The sequence below is a fragment of the Hypanus sabinus genome, chromosome 5, assembly GCF_030144855.1.
Source record: "Hypanus sabinus isolate sHypSab1 chromosome 5, sHypSab1.hap1, whole genome shotgun sequence".
In the NCBI taxonomy this organism is placed as follows: Eukaryota; Metazoa; Chordata; class Chondrichthyes; order Myliobatiformes; family Dasyatidae; genus Hypanus; species Hypanus sabinus.
Genome location: NC_082710.1, coordinates 43,570,314 through 43,585,282, shown reverse-complemented (window position 1 = coordinate 43,585,282; position 14,969 = coordinate 43,570,314).

The window sequence follows — 14,969 nt, the reverse complement described above, 5'->3', positions numbered from 1 at the left end:
AAGACTATTGAGAATGGTGGGGAAGATCATCTTGAATGGATGAATTATTACCAGTAATGCAATGGATTACTACAGACTGGGTGTTGGAACAAAAATAATTGACTTTGGTCTGAATTTACTTCCCACACACCATCTTGCAGCCTCCGACAATGGAGAACCTCGTGCAGGTTGGGCGACAAATTAGCAGGGCAGCTCCATTCATTCAGTGTTCAGAGGCAACTCTGAGACTCCAGTTGCCTGTCAGGCTATGCCATTTTTCACTTCTTATCCTCAACTTTTTGAACAGTTCCAACAAAGCTCATTGCCAGCTTGAGAAACAATACCTCATCTTCAGTTCTACCTGCTTTGGGACTCAATATCAAATTCAGTGATCTCAGTACTTACTTTCTGTGCCTGTATCATACTGACCACTTCTGCTGTAAGTGCCCCACTGTGATACTGACTCAGGATTTCTCTCTGCACTGACACTACATTACCAACTGCTCTGACAACATTGTAACTGTTCCTTTCGTTGCTTACCCTCTCTCTGCCATCATTAGATAATTTCATCAACAGCTTATCACCATGCCAATCCAGACCTCATTCAGAGAATATCCTATTCCAACCATCCCCACCCATCTGCAACTTTCTCAGTCCTGACAGAGTCCTTGACCTGAAACATTAACTGTTCTCTTTTCACAAATGCTGCCTGACCTGCTGAGTATTTCCAGTATTTTCTCTCTTTATTTCATCTGGAGCAACATTCAGAATGAAAAGCCTTTGTCTATAGATATGTCTATGATACAAAGATAGGTGGAGAGGCCGGTAGTGCTGAGGAAACAGAGTCTGCAGAGAGACTTGGATAGATTGGGGGAATGGGCAAAGAAGTGGCAAATGAATTACAATGTCGGAAAGTGTACGGTCATGCACTTCGGTAGAAGAAATAAACGGGCAGACTATTATTTAAATAGGGAGAGAATTCAAAGTTCTGAGATGCAATGGGACTTGGGAGTCCTCGTGCAGGATACCCATAAGGTTAACCTCCAGGCTGAGTCGGTGGTGAAGAAGGCGAATGCAATGTTGGCGTTCATTTCTAGAGGAATAGAGTACAGGAGCAGGGATATGATGTTGAGGCTCTATAAGGCACTGGTAAGACCTCACTTGGAATACTGTGTGCAGTTTTGGGCTCCTTATTTAAGAAAGGATGTGCTGACATTGGAGAGGGTTCAGAGAAGATTCACTATAATGATTCCGGGAATGAGAGGGTTAACATATGAGGAACATTTGACCGCTCTTGGACTGTACTCCTTGGAGTTTAGAAGAATGAGGGGGGACCTCACAGAAACATTTTGAATGTTGAAAGGCATGGACAGAGTGGATGTGGCAAAGTTGTTTCCCATGGTGGGGGAGTCTAGTACGAGAGGACGTGACTTGAGGATTGTAGGGCGCCCATTCAGAACAGAGATGCGAAAAATTTTTTAGCGAAAGGGTGGTGAATCTATGGAATTTGTTGCCAGGGGCAGTAGTGGAAGCCAAGTCATTGAGTGTATTTAAGGCAGAGATTGATAGGTATCTTAGTCAGGGCATCAAAGGTTATGGTGAGAAGGCGGGGGAATGGGACTAAAGTGGAGATTGAATCAGCTCATGATAAAATGGCAGAGCAGACTCAATGGGCCGAATGGCCGACTTCTGCTCCTTTGTCTTATGGTATTTCCCCTAATAGAGTCACAACATAAGAAGAGGGCCTTCAGCCCAGCTCATTCATGCTGGGTGAGCTAGCCCATCTGTCTGCGTTTGACCCATAGCCCTCTAAACCTAGTAACCTGAAGTTGTGCATGAGCAACAGACATTTTTGCAGGGTGGGGACCATTTGAAAAGAACAAGCCTCAGTGAAAGTGAGTTGTATTTGAGCTAATAAAAAGGAGGGAGGTTTACATGCAGTGGGCCAGGGTTAGAGTTGGAGGCTTTGGCTCAACAGGCTTGAACAAGCACTGGAGGAGGTTCTAAATAAGTTATCTAAGTTTTTTTTCTTCTTTCATTGTACATAGCTAGTGCACTGAGAATGGGTCCAGAGTTATTGGGATGTTTTTTTTTTGTCTGAGATGTGTGAACTCCGGGAGACATCCAGTCTCCTTGCATGAAATGTATCGAGTTGCAGCTCCTTGGAGACCATGTTAAGGAACTGGATGACCAGCTCATACAGGAGAATGAGATAATAGGAACTACAGGGAGGTAGTCCCCCCTAAGTTTCAGAAGGCAGGTAGCTGGGTGACTGTCAAGAGAGGGAAAGGGAATAGGGATCCAGTGCAGAATACACCTGCGACTGTTCCCCTCTATAGTAAGAATATTGCTTTGGACACTGGTGGGGGGAAAAGCCTGCCGGGGAAGCCACAGCGGGTTTTAAATGATTTGGCAGGGCGATGGGAACCAGAGTGATAGGTCTGAGGATGGGGCAGTTGGTTTACAAGTAGTGAGACTGAGAATGGACAGGATGATGATAGGGCAAAATTGTTGTCAGTGGGATGAGTTTGTGTAACATGGTAAAATCAAAAAGGGTGATGAATACTGGACTGAAGGTGTTATATTTGAACACACACAGCATACGGAATAAGTAGATAATCTTGTAGCACAGTTAGAATTTGGCAGATATGACGTGGGCATCACTGCATAATGGCTGAAAGAAGATCGTAGTTAGGAGCTTAATATCTGTGGATGCACACTGTATTGAAAGGACAGGCAGGTAGGCATGGTGGCTCTGATGGTAAAAATTAAAATCAAATCCTTATGTAATGCCCTGGTTCATATTCTTACTGTTATGCTGTGTGTATTTCATTTTGTGCTGTTCTCTGAGAGCTGCTTGTTTGGGTTACTGTTGAAGACAAGAGATGAGGAGGTCATCCTCATCCAATGCCATCCAATTAGGATGGTCGGGTTAAGAGGAGGTTTCTCTGGTGAGGGACACTAAAGTTGATCTTGGGCGTTTTTTCAAGAGGAGGTGAAAAGAAGAGATGCTGGGGAGAACCAGTCGTGGCATACGATCCGGTGGGGGATCTGTTTGTTAGACATGGATTGTGAGCAACGTTTGGAAGGTGGTGTAGGCTTTCACATTGACCAAGGGCCCAGTGCATGAGTAACAGAAGTTCAAGATAAGTTCCAACTTATGTATATTTGACTGTTTAATTAGAATGGGCCCTGTTCTTTTTGTTATTCTTTACTAACCCTTCAGTTAAGATTCATAAACATAATTCCTTTATTCATATGCAGTGCACTGTGTTATTTCGTTGCAATAATTTGTAACAGTAGCAAATGACACAGCATCCACACAAACCAGAGTTTGGGGTGGGATCAAGCACGCCTCAATCTCACGAGTTTGGCAGGGCTGGACGTTGTCTTCCCTAGACTTATGCAGCCAAGGAAATCAGGGTGTTTCACTTAGAAAGAGATGACATTGGATCGGAAGATATAGAATCCTTGTTGATAAGAGTTAAGAAACTGCAAGGGTAAAAAGACCATGATGGGAGGTATATACATGCTACTGAACAGTAGCCAGGATGTTAGATATGAATTAAAATGGGAGATAGAAAAAGGCATGTAAAAAGGGCAATGTTATGAAATTCATGGGGGACTTCAGTATAGGCTGACAGATAGATTGGAAAAATCAGGTTTTTCACGGATCCCAAGAGAGGGAATTTGTAGAATGCCTACAAAATGGCTTTTTAGAGCAGCTTATGGTTGAGCCCACTAGAGGAAAGGCAATTCTGGATTGGGTGTTGTGTAATGAACCAAATTTGATTAGGGAGATTCAAGTTAAAGGAACCCTTAATAGGATATCTTGCTTGACAAATCAGTTCAAATTCTTTGAGAAAGCAGGATAGACAAAGGAGAGTCAGTGGATGTTGTTTACTTGGACTTCCAGAAGCAATTTGGCAAGATACCACACACGCTGCTTAACAAGATAAGAGTATTATAGGAAAAATACTAGCATGGATATGCTAGGAGGAGGCAAAGAGTAGGAATAAAGAGCCATTTCTAGGTGCCTGCTGGTGATTAATGGTTTTCTTCCCAAGTTGGTGTTGAGACCGCTTCTTTTTACATTATATGTCAATGATTTAAATGATAGGACTGATAGCTTGTGGCCAAGTTTGCAGACAATACCAAGACAGGTGGGGGTGGGGTGCAGATAGTATTGAGGAAGTAGGGAATCTGCAGAAGAACTTGGACAATTTGGAAAAATGGTCAGAGAAGTGGCAGAAGGGATGTAGCGTGGGGAAGTGTATGGTCATGCACTTTGGTAGAAGGAATAAAGGCACAGACTATTTTCTAAATGGGAAGAAAATTTAAAGAAGCCAGGGTGCTAAGGGACTTAGGAATATGTGTGTAGGATTCCCTAAAGGTTACCTTTAGTGGTAAGGGAGACAAATGCAATGTAGCATTTATTTCGAGGGGACTAGAATATAAGACCAAGGATGCAATGCCGAGGCTTTATAAGGCATTGGTCAGACTGCTCTTGGAGTATTGTGAGCAGATTTGGTCCACTTATCTGAAAAAAGATTGGATAGGGTCTAGAGAAAGTTCACACGAACGACTCTGGGAATGAAAGACTTAACATACGAGGAACATTTGATGGCTCTGAGTCTGTATTCACTGGAATTGATACGAATGAGGTGGGAGATCTTATTGAAACGTATCAAATATTGAAAGACCTAATAGAATGGACGTGCCGAAGGTGTATCCTATAGTGGGTGAGCCTAGAATCAGAGAGCACAGCTTCAGAATAGAAGGGTGTCCATTTAGAACAGAGATTTTTTTAGCTAGTGAATCTGTGGAACTCATCGCCACAGACAGCTGTGGAAGTAAAATCTGAGCACATTTAAAGTGGAAGTCGATAGTTTCTTGATCTTTGATTTGAGTATCAAAGTTTATGGTAGAAGACAGGAGAATGGGATTGAGAGGGATAATGAATTATCCATGATGGAATGGTGGAACAGACTCTTTGGGCCAAATGGCCTAGATCTGCTCCTATGTCTTATGGTTTTAGAACACAAGAACCTAAGAAATAGGAGCAGGAGTAGGCCATTTGGCCCATCAAACCTGCTCCACCATTCAATAAGATCATGACTACTCTGGCCATGGACTCAACTCCACCTACCTGCCTTTCCCCCATAACCCTTAATTCCCCTACTGTGCAAAAATCTATCCAACCTTGTCCTAAGTTTATCTACTGAGGTAGCCTCCATTGGGCAGAGAATTCCACAGATTCATCACCCTCTGGGAAAAGCAGTTCCTCCTCATCGCCATCCTAAATCTACTCCCCCAAATCTACTTATCTAGTTTGCTTATAAATGTTGCTAATATGCTTGACTCCCCTAGTGTTTCTGGCAATTTATTTCAAATATGAAGAAGCTGCCTCCGATGTCCATTTCAAATCTCTCGCCTGCCAACTTAAACCTATGTCTTTTTGTTTTTAGCACCATCTCCCTGAGGGGGGAAAAAAAATCTATGTTTTCCCTATCTGTGCCTTGTGATCTAATATGACAGTGTGGCGACCCATTTCCTGGCGCATCCGAACCGACTCACAATTAGATAGCCTACGGGGGTTTGCGAGCACAGAGCTTTGGAGCCTCTGCGCCATGGGGGGCCGGTTGAGGGAGGCTTAAAAGTGAGGCTTAAGTTTTCGAATAAAGTTTTGTCTTTCGACTGCAGTTACCGACTCTGTGTCGTAATTTTAGCGCTGTTTGTAGCACACCGCTACAATTGGTGACCCCGACGGTCCAAACGATTTTTGCTGTTCATGCAGTTTCGTTGAAACTGCTGGGTTTCTGGACACAGCGACCGAACCTATGGTTCCAGCAAGCCGAAGCCCAATTCCACGTTCGCCAGATCACCTCAGAAGACACCCGCTACTACTACGTGGTGAGCTCCCTCGACCAGGACAGCGGCCCAGGTCGCGGAGTTCGTACAGTCGCCCCCGGCAGACGGCAAGTACACGGATTTCAAAGCCCTGCTCCTCAGGACTTTCGGACTCTCACGGCGCGAGCGGGCTGCCCGTTTACTGCACCTGGACGGCTTGGGCGACAGACCTCCTTCGGCTTTAATGAATGAGATGTTGTCTCTGGCCGACGGACACACACCCTGCCTCATGTTTGAGCAGGCATTCCTGGAGCAGCTGCCCGAGGACATATGCCTGCTGCTGTCCAACGCGGATTTCAGTGACCCCTGGAAGGTGGCAGCCCGGGCGGACTTGCTGTGGAATGCCAAAAAGGTGAGCGGGGCGTCCATCGCACAGATCTCCCAGCCACGCTCCCGGCAGCAAACTAGTCCAGGCCCGGCCGCAGAGCCCGCCAACCCCCGGCCCAATGAACACTGGTGCTTCTACCACCAGCGGTGGGGCACAGAAGCCCACCGTTGTCGCCCGCCCTGCAAGTTCCCGGGAAACGCCAGGGCCAGCCGCCGCTGATGGCTACGGCGGCTGGCCATCGGGATAGCCTCCTGTATGTGTGGGATAGAAGGTCGGGACGCCGGTTTTTGGTCGATACTGGAGCGTTTTACCTCCGACGAGTTACGACACCCGCAGCAGGGCACTGGGTCCCCCCCTGAGGGCCGTGAATGGCAGCACAGTAAGGACCTATGGCACCCGTCAGGTGCAGCTACAGTTCGGCTCCAGCCAGTTCACATGGGACTTCACACTGGCCGCCGTAGCCCAACCGCTTCTGGGTGCGGATTTTTTGCAGGCTCACAGCCTACTGGTCGACCTGCCCAGGAAGAGACTGGTACACGCCGAGACCTTTCAGACGTTCTCCCTGGGTGCAGCCCAGTTGCCAGCCCCTCACCTCGGCTCCATCACGCTGTCCGACAACGACTTCACCAGGGTCCTGGCGGAGTTCCCATCGGTTCTGGCACCGCAGTTCACAGCGGCCATGCCCAGGCACAGCGTACAGCACCACATCCCGAGCCAGAGACCACCCCTCCACGCCTGCGCTCGGCGGCTTCCCCCGGACAAGCTCCAACTGGCGAAGGAGGAGTTCCAGAGTATGGAGGAATTGGGGATCATCCGGCGGTCCGACAGCCCATGGGCCTCCCCCCTGCACATGGTGCCCAAAGCGACGGGAGGCTGGAGACTGTGCGGCGACTACCGCAGGCTGAACGAGGCTACCACACCGGACCGCTACCCTGTGCCGCACATTCAGGACTTTGCAGCAAACCTGCACGGCGCACGGATCTTCTCCAAGGTAGACCTCGTCCGAGGGTACCATCAAATCCCGATGCATCCCGACGACGTCCCCAAAATGGCTCTCATCACCCCTTTCGGCCTTTTCGAGTTCCTCCGCATGCCGTTCAGCCTGAAGAATGCCGCACAGACATTCCAGCGGCTAATGGACGCGGTGGGACGGGACCTGGACTTCGCGTTCATCTATTTGGATGACATCCTCATAGCCAGCGGCAGTCGTCAGGAGCATCTGTCCGACCTCCGTCAACTCTGCGCCCGACTGAGTGAGTACGGTCTTATAATCAACCCCGCCAAATGCCAGTTTGGACTCGATACCATTGACTTCCTGGGCCACAGGATTACTAAAGACAGGGCAACCCCTCTGCCCGCTAAGGTAGATGCGGTCCGCCTCTTTCCCCGACCCACCACGATCAAAGGCCTTCAGGAATTCGTAGGTATGGTCAATTTCTACCGCCGCTTCCTCCCTTCAGCTGCCCGGATCATGCGCCCCCTGTTCGCCCTGATGTCGGGTCCGAACAAGGACATTACCTGGGACGAGGAGTCCGCCGCCGCTTTCGTTCAAACGAAGGAAGCTTTGGCGGACGCCGCAATGCTAGTACATCCCAGAATGGACGCCCCTACCGCCCTCACAGTGGACGCACCTAACACGGCAGTTGGTGGGGTGCTGGAGCAACTCATCGCAGGTCGCTGGCAACCCCTTGCGTTTTTCAGCAAACACCTGCGACCACCCGAGCTTAAATACAGTGCTTTCGACCGGGAACTGTTGGCGTTCTACCTGGCAATCCAGCATTTCAGGTACTTCCTATAAGGCCGGCCCTTCACCGCGTTCACGGACCACAAACCGCTTACCTTTGCGTTTACGAAAGCGTCTGACCCCTGATCGTCCCGCCAGCAACGCCACCTGTCCTACATCTCTGAATACACGACGGATGTCCGGCACGTCTCGGGTAAGGACAATGTCGTGGCGGATGCGCTCTCTCGCCCTACCGTTCATGCCCTTTCCAAAGGGGTAGACTTTGAGGCACTGGCAGAGGCGCAGCAGGCAGATGAGGAGATTCCGAGTTACAGAACCGCAGTCTCCGGTTTGTAGCTCCAGGACCTCCCCGTGGGCCCAGGTGAGAGGACCCTACTCTGTGACGTCGCCACCGGCCAGCCCCGTCCCGTCGTCCCGACAGCCTGGCGGCGCCGCGTTTTCGACTCCATTCATAACTTGGCGCATCCCTCCATCCGGACAACTGTCCGGATGGTTTCCAGCAGGTTTGCTTGGCACGGACTCTGCAAACAGGTCAGTGAATGGGCCAAAACGTGCATGCACTGCCAGACGGCCAAGGTGCAGCGGCACACCAAAGCACCACCGCAGCAGTTCCATCCCGCCCACCGGCGTTTCGACCACATTCATGTGGATATCGTGGGCCCCCTGCCAGTGTTGCGCGGAGCGCGGCACCTCCTGACTATCGTGGACCGGTTCACAAGATGGCCAGAGGCAGTCCAGCTCACCGACACCACCTCCGAATCTTGCGCCCGAGCCCTGATCGCCACCTGGATATCTCGCTTTGGTGTACCAACCCACATTACCTCCGACAGAGGCGCCCAGTTCACCTCCAGCCTGTGGTCAGCTATGGCCAGCCTTTTGGGGACTCAGCTGCACCACACAACTGCCTACCACCCACAGTCGAACGGGCTAGTGGAGCGTTTCCACCGTCACCTGAAGTCGGCCCTCATGGCCCACCTGCGAGGAGCCAACTGGGCGGATGAGCTTCCCTGGGTCCTACTCGGCATCCGCACGGTGCCCAAAGACGATCTGCACGCCTCGTCGGCCGAGTTGGTATACGGCGCGCCCCTGGTCGTCCCCGGGGAGTTCCTACCAGCCCCAAGAGGGCAAGAGGAAGAACCCGCAGCAGTCCTGGGCAGACTACGCGAGAAGCTCGGTAACCTGGCCCCCATACCCACTTCACAGCACGGGCGGCACCCGACCTGCGTACCCAAAGACCTACAGAACTGTAAGTTTGTGTTTGTACGAAGGGGCGGGCATCGGCCGCCGCTGCAGCGGCCATACAAGGGGCTGTTTATGGTGCTCCGGAACAACGGGTCCACGTTCGTGCTGGACGTTGGGGGGAAAGAGGAGGTTTTCACAGTGGACCGCCTCAAACCGGCCCATGTGGACCTGGCGCAACCGGCCAAGTTTCCGGCGCCTCGGCGCAGAGGCCGACCTCCCAAGCAGGTTCTGGCCCAGACTGTGGACATTGGGGGGTGTATCGCCGGTTCTGGGGGGGGGTTATGTGGCGACCCATTTCCTGGCGCATCCGAACCGACTCACAATTAGATAGCCTACGGGGGTTTGCGAGCACAGAGCTTTGGAGCCTCTGCGCCATGGGGGGCCGGTTGAGGGAGGCTTAAAAGTGAGGCTGAAGTTTTCGAATAAAGTTTTTTCTTTCGACTGCAGTTACCGTAATTTTACTGTAATTCCGCCTCGTAATTTTAGCGCTGCGTGTAGCACACCGCTACACAGCACACTTCAATTTCCTGAGTCCCAGGGAATAAAGTCCTAGTCTACATAACTTTGCTTCGTAATGCAGTCCCCTAAGTTTAGGCAACATCTTCTCCACACTCCTAGACAGGTCCTAGACACTCCTGACGGTGCAATATTAAATGAGGGTGGAGTAGTTATAGATTGGAGATGACTATTCAGAAAATTTTAAAAAGGTTTTCAGTTGGAATTAAGTCGAGGTAAGCATGAGACAGCACTTCCTGGAATACGAGTGCGTTCTCCGATTGGAAAATACACATTACACACCCCCAAAGGGAACGGAACTGAATTGAACTTTCACTGGTATGATTGCATTGCCACTATCCTACTGATCACAGCAGGAAAAATGTGGTTCTGTTTCTTTTTTGCTTTGGACATGTGACATTTTTCACAACATATATAAATTGTGTTAGAACAGAAGAAATGTTCCTAACATGTGAAACAAGACAGATCAGGTTTCTATAATTGGACCAGTAGACTTGGCAGTACAAAATTTAAAAAAAAACTCTCCATTGGAATTAAAACCAAAGAAAAAACCCAGAAACTAGAAATTGAGCAGGTGGGGCAGCATCTGCGAAGAGAGAAATAGAGCTAATGTCTCTGGTCAATGGATTTGATCTACAGAGTGCTTTCATCATTTTATGTTTTTATTTCAGATTTCCAACACCTGGATTATGCAGATTTTTCAGCCCCCTGGAATGTTATTTTAAAAACATAAAGGAGCAATAGGCTTACAACTAAAATAATTAACCTTAGTAGGAATGCAGAAAGGTGCAATGGGTAACTATAATTAATAACAGGCCTGCTGGGTACAAATGACCTTTGGAGGGACCCAGCATTGGTCAATCAGTTGAATCAAGGGGGTGCTTGTTATAATTGGATAATAACCAGGGTCAGGGTCTTATTTCAGGTTGGTCAAGAAGCAGTCATTAAATTGTAGATTGGCCAAGAAATACTCTTGTATGCCATATAAGCTTACAATTGGATTGGCAATTGGTCATTGTTTTATTATTGTTAGGTAACCAAGGTACAGTGCAAAGCTTTTGTTTACATGCCATTCAGAGTCCGAATCTGGTTTAGTATCACGGGCACATGTCGAGAAATTTGTTGACTTTGTGGCAGCAGTACAATGCAATACATGATAGAGAGAAAACTGAATTACAATACGTATATACACACTCACATACACATTTCCAAGGCCAACAGGCTGACACCAGGAACCATCCGGGCTCTGCGACACAGGGGTCTGGAGTTCAGGTCCTGGGGGTGACACCCTGGTAGGTGTCTTGGGCTGGACCCCTCACATTGCGCTACATCTGTCCACAAAAACCTTCAGATGAGACTGACAAGAGCAAGAAGAGTCATGCCAGCTCAGACATCGTCCGGATTAACAAGGTCCGCGCCAATGGTTGGGGAACAGAGACCATCCAGCGAGAAATGAAACAAACCTTAAATGGATGAGACTGGACAGCATAGAGTTAATGGAATGCTACTTCAACAGGAACCCACATGAAAGAGGATACATCAAGTGCACGTGGGTCTCTGGCCCACAAAGACCTTCGTCCAGCCTCATGGAAAATCAACTGGTTACCCAGCGATCAGGTATTGTCAACAGGGGATTGCTATCACATCTTGAATTGGAAGACATACAATCACGATGCACACAGCAACTTTACCGTAGAACTGAGCTGATCAGGAAATGCGAGTTCAAACCCCACCTCCACAACTCACAGATGGCGCAAAGGTAATAGTATCACGGGAAATGCATGTTCGAACCTCACCTCGACACTGGCTGCTGCAACCAGACAGATCACAGCTAAAATGGCGACTGTCAATCAACGACTAGGCTCCCTAGACTTGGTGATAAAATTCTGTCAGGCAGTCTGCTAGAAGCTGCCAATGAAATACGACTCACAATTACAACCTCCAACAGAATTGGGATCAATAATCTGATATATGCATCAGCTGCAGCAACGGTGCTAGAAATGCTGGGCTACAAATGAAATACAATGGAGAGTAAGTACTATTGTAACTCGCCCCCTCCCCAACCGCGAGACAAGGATTGGAAGCCAGGATGAAAACCACAAGGCCAAGGTCAGCAGACTAACAGCTGCAGGAAGGGGAAAGACCAAAGGTTCATCTTGGCTACTAAGAAAGTGCAGAGGGACGTCCATAGCCAAAACTCTGGAAACTGCCAAACAATGGTTAACATCTCTGGCTACCAGACTACAGAGGTACACCAAGGATGCAGAGGCCCAAGCGAATAAGCACACTCTTTTCCAAAGCACCAGGAAAAGTATTGGCACAGTTCCAGAGCAACATGCCAGTACTTGAATCAACCGAAAAGGCAATTGAAGAGTACTGAAAGATATATGGGATAAAGAAGCATCACATAACACCAGTGCCCAGTGGCTGAAAGACCTACAAATAAGCCTCTGCAATCTCCTAGAGGAAGATTCCTCACAGCATCACAGCAGGAAATGCTGCATCACAGCATCACAGCAGGAAATGTCTAGCAACGGGTAGCAAGTATGAAGAGCTGGACATCACCAGGGCCTGACATGATCCACACCTTTTGGTTTGAAGAAATGAACAGCAGTACACACATGATCGGCAGGTCAAATGAACCAACTGCTAGAAGCAGGCTCGCACCCTGACCGGTTAGCCCAAGGAAGAACAGTACGCATAATGAAAGATCCTCACAAAGGAACAACACCATCAAACTACCAGCCTATAATCTGCCTGTCAACAACATGGAAGCTCCTACCAGGCACCATAGCCACCAAGCTGAAGGAGTATTATGTAAATTCCTGAGCCCCACTCAGAGGGGAATTGATAATGGAACCAGAGGCTTCAAGCAACACGGAGACAAATCAAGATTCCAAGACCGGGCAAACCAACCCGAGCACAACTTGGATCGACTTCCAGAAAGCATTCGACTCAGTGCCCCACACAGGGATGCTGGAATGCCTGTCTCTGTACAAGGTCAACAAGACACTAGGGACCTTCATCAAGAAATTCGTGCGTCATTGGAGGACAATGCTAGGAGTCAAGTTGAAGCCAATAGCACAAGAGTCCATCAGATATGGAATATACAGGGTGATGCACTGTCTCCACTGCTGATCTACTTAGGCTTGAATCCCCTCAGCCAGATCATCTCAGAGAGTGGACATGGGTATAGGTTCAGGAGTGGAGTGACCATCAGACACTTCCTGTACTTGGATGACATCAAGCTGTGTGCCAGAAATGAAAGAGACATTGACTCACTAATCCACCTGACAAAGGTACACAGCAGAGACATCGGGATGTAATTTGGACTGGAAAAGTGCAGCTGGACGGTGGTGAAAAGAGGCAAACTCATCAAGACTGAAGGAGTCCAGTTACCTGAAGGCCACATACCAAACATACAGGGCAGCTACAAACACCTGGGGATCCTGCAGGCGCATGGAAGCCACAATGAGGACTCAAGGAAGGCTGCAACATCCAAGAACCTCCAAAGTGTGAAACAGGTCCTAAAAAGCCAGCTGAATTAGAAGAACAAGATCAGAGCCATCAACACATTCACCCAACCAGTCATCAGATACACAGCCACAATAGTGTGCTGGCCAAGGACTGAACTGGAAGCTGCTGACATCAAGACTGCAAAACTACTAACAATATATGGGGGATTCTATCCAACACCCAATGTTGAGCGACCATACACCTGCTGGAATAAAGGAGGATGGAGACGTGGAGGTGTCAAGGCCACAATCCTGAAAGTAGTATGAATCATCCAAGAGTATGTCAGGAAGATGGCCCCTAAGGACAACCTGCTAGAGAATACTTCAGACAGCAGGCAGGGGACATGGAAATGGAAGTGGGTGAAGCAGAGCCAGAGGACCAGAGACCAGAGCAGGACAAGCCACTGCATGGGATGTACCATTGCCAGATATCAGAGATGGCTGACATAAGTGCCACCAATGGCTGCAAATGACAGGGCTGAGGGACAGTACAGAAGGCACTGCTCATGGCTGCACAGGAACAGGCAGTCATAAGGTCGGCATTGGCTACAGACCCAAATGCAAGACACAGACACTGAAGTACTAGGGACAGGACTAAGTGTATCAAGAAAGCAAGAGAAGTAGGGAAGAAACAACCCTGGACAAGACTAGGAGACAGGGCATGGGCTAGGACTAGAGAAGGAAAGTGGGACCTGGATGAGGAACTGGGAACCTGGGCAAGGACTCCAAGCCAGAGACAGGACAGGGACCCGGAACATGGGTCTTGACTCGGGCTCGGACTCCGGATCCAGGCAAGGCCCAGACGTGGCAAGGCAACAGGACTGGAAGTGGGGGCAGGGCACAGGACTCCAGGGCTGGACGAGGACATGAAGCTCAGACTTGGTCTGGGTCGAGGGAGAGCAGGAACCCAGAGCCTGGGTCGAGGGGGGGGGGGGGGCAGGAACCCAGAGCCTGGGTCGAGGGGGGGGGGGCAGGAACCCAGAGCCCGGGTCGAGGGGGGGGGCAGGAACCCAGAGCCCGGGTCGAGGGGGGGGGCAGGAACCCAGAGCCCGGGTCGAGGGGGGGGTGCAGGAACCCAGAGCCCGGGTCGAGGGGGGGGTGCAGGAACCCAGAGCCCGGGTCGAGGGGGGGGTGCAGGAACCCAGAGCCCGGGTCGAGGGGGGGGGCAGGAACCCAGAGCCCGGGTCGAGGGGGGGGGCAGGAACCCAGAGCCCGGGTCGAGGGGGGGGGCAGGAACCCAGAGCCCGGGTCGAGGGGGGGGGGCAGGAACCCAGAGCCTGGGTCGAGGGGGGGGGGCAGGAACCCAGAGCCTGGGTCGAGGGGGGGGGCAGGAACCCAGAGCCCGGGTCGAGGGGGGGGGCAGGAACCCAGAGCCCGGGTCGAGGGGGGGGGCAGGAACCCAGAGCCCGGGTCGAGGGGGGGGCAGGAACCCAGAGCCCGGGTCGAGGGGGGGGGGTGCAGGAACCCAGAGCCCGGGTCGAGGGGGGGGGCAGGAACCCAGAGCCCGGGTCGAGGGGGGGGGCAGGAACCCAGAGCCCGGGTCGAGGGGGGGCAGGAACCCAGAGCCCGGGTCGAGGGGGGGGGTGCAGGAACCCAGAGCCCGGGTCGAGGGGGGGGGCAGGAACCCAGAGCCCGGGTCGAGGGGGGGGGCAGGAACCCAGAGCCCGGGTCGAGGGGGGGGCAGGAACCCAGAGCCCGGGTCGAGGGGGGGGGCAGGAACCCAGAGCCCGGGTCG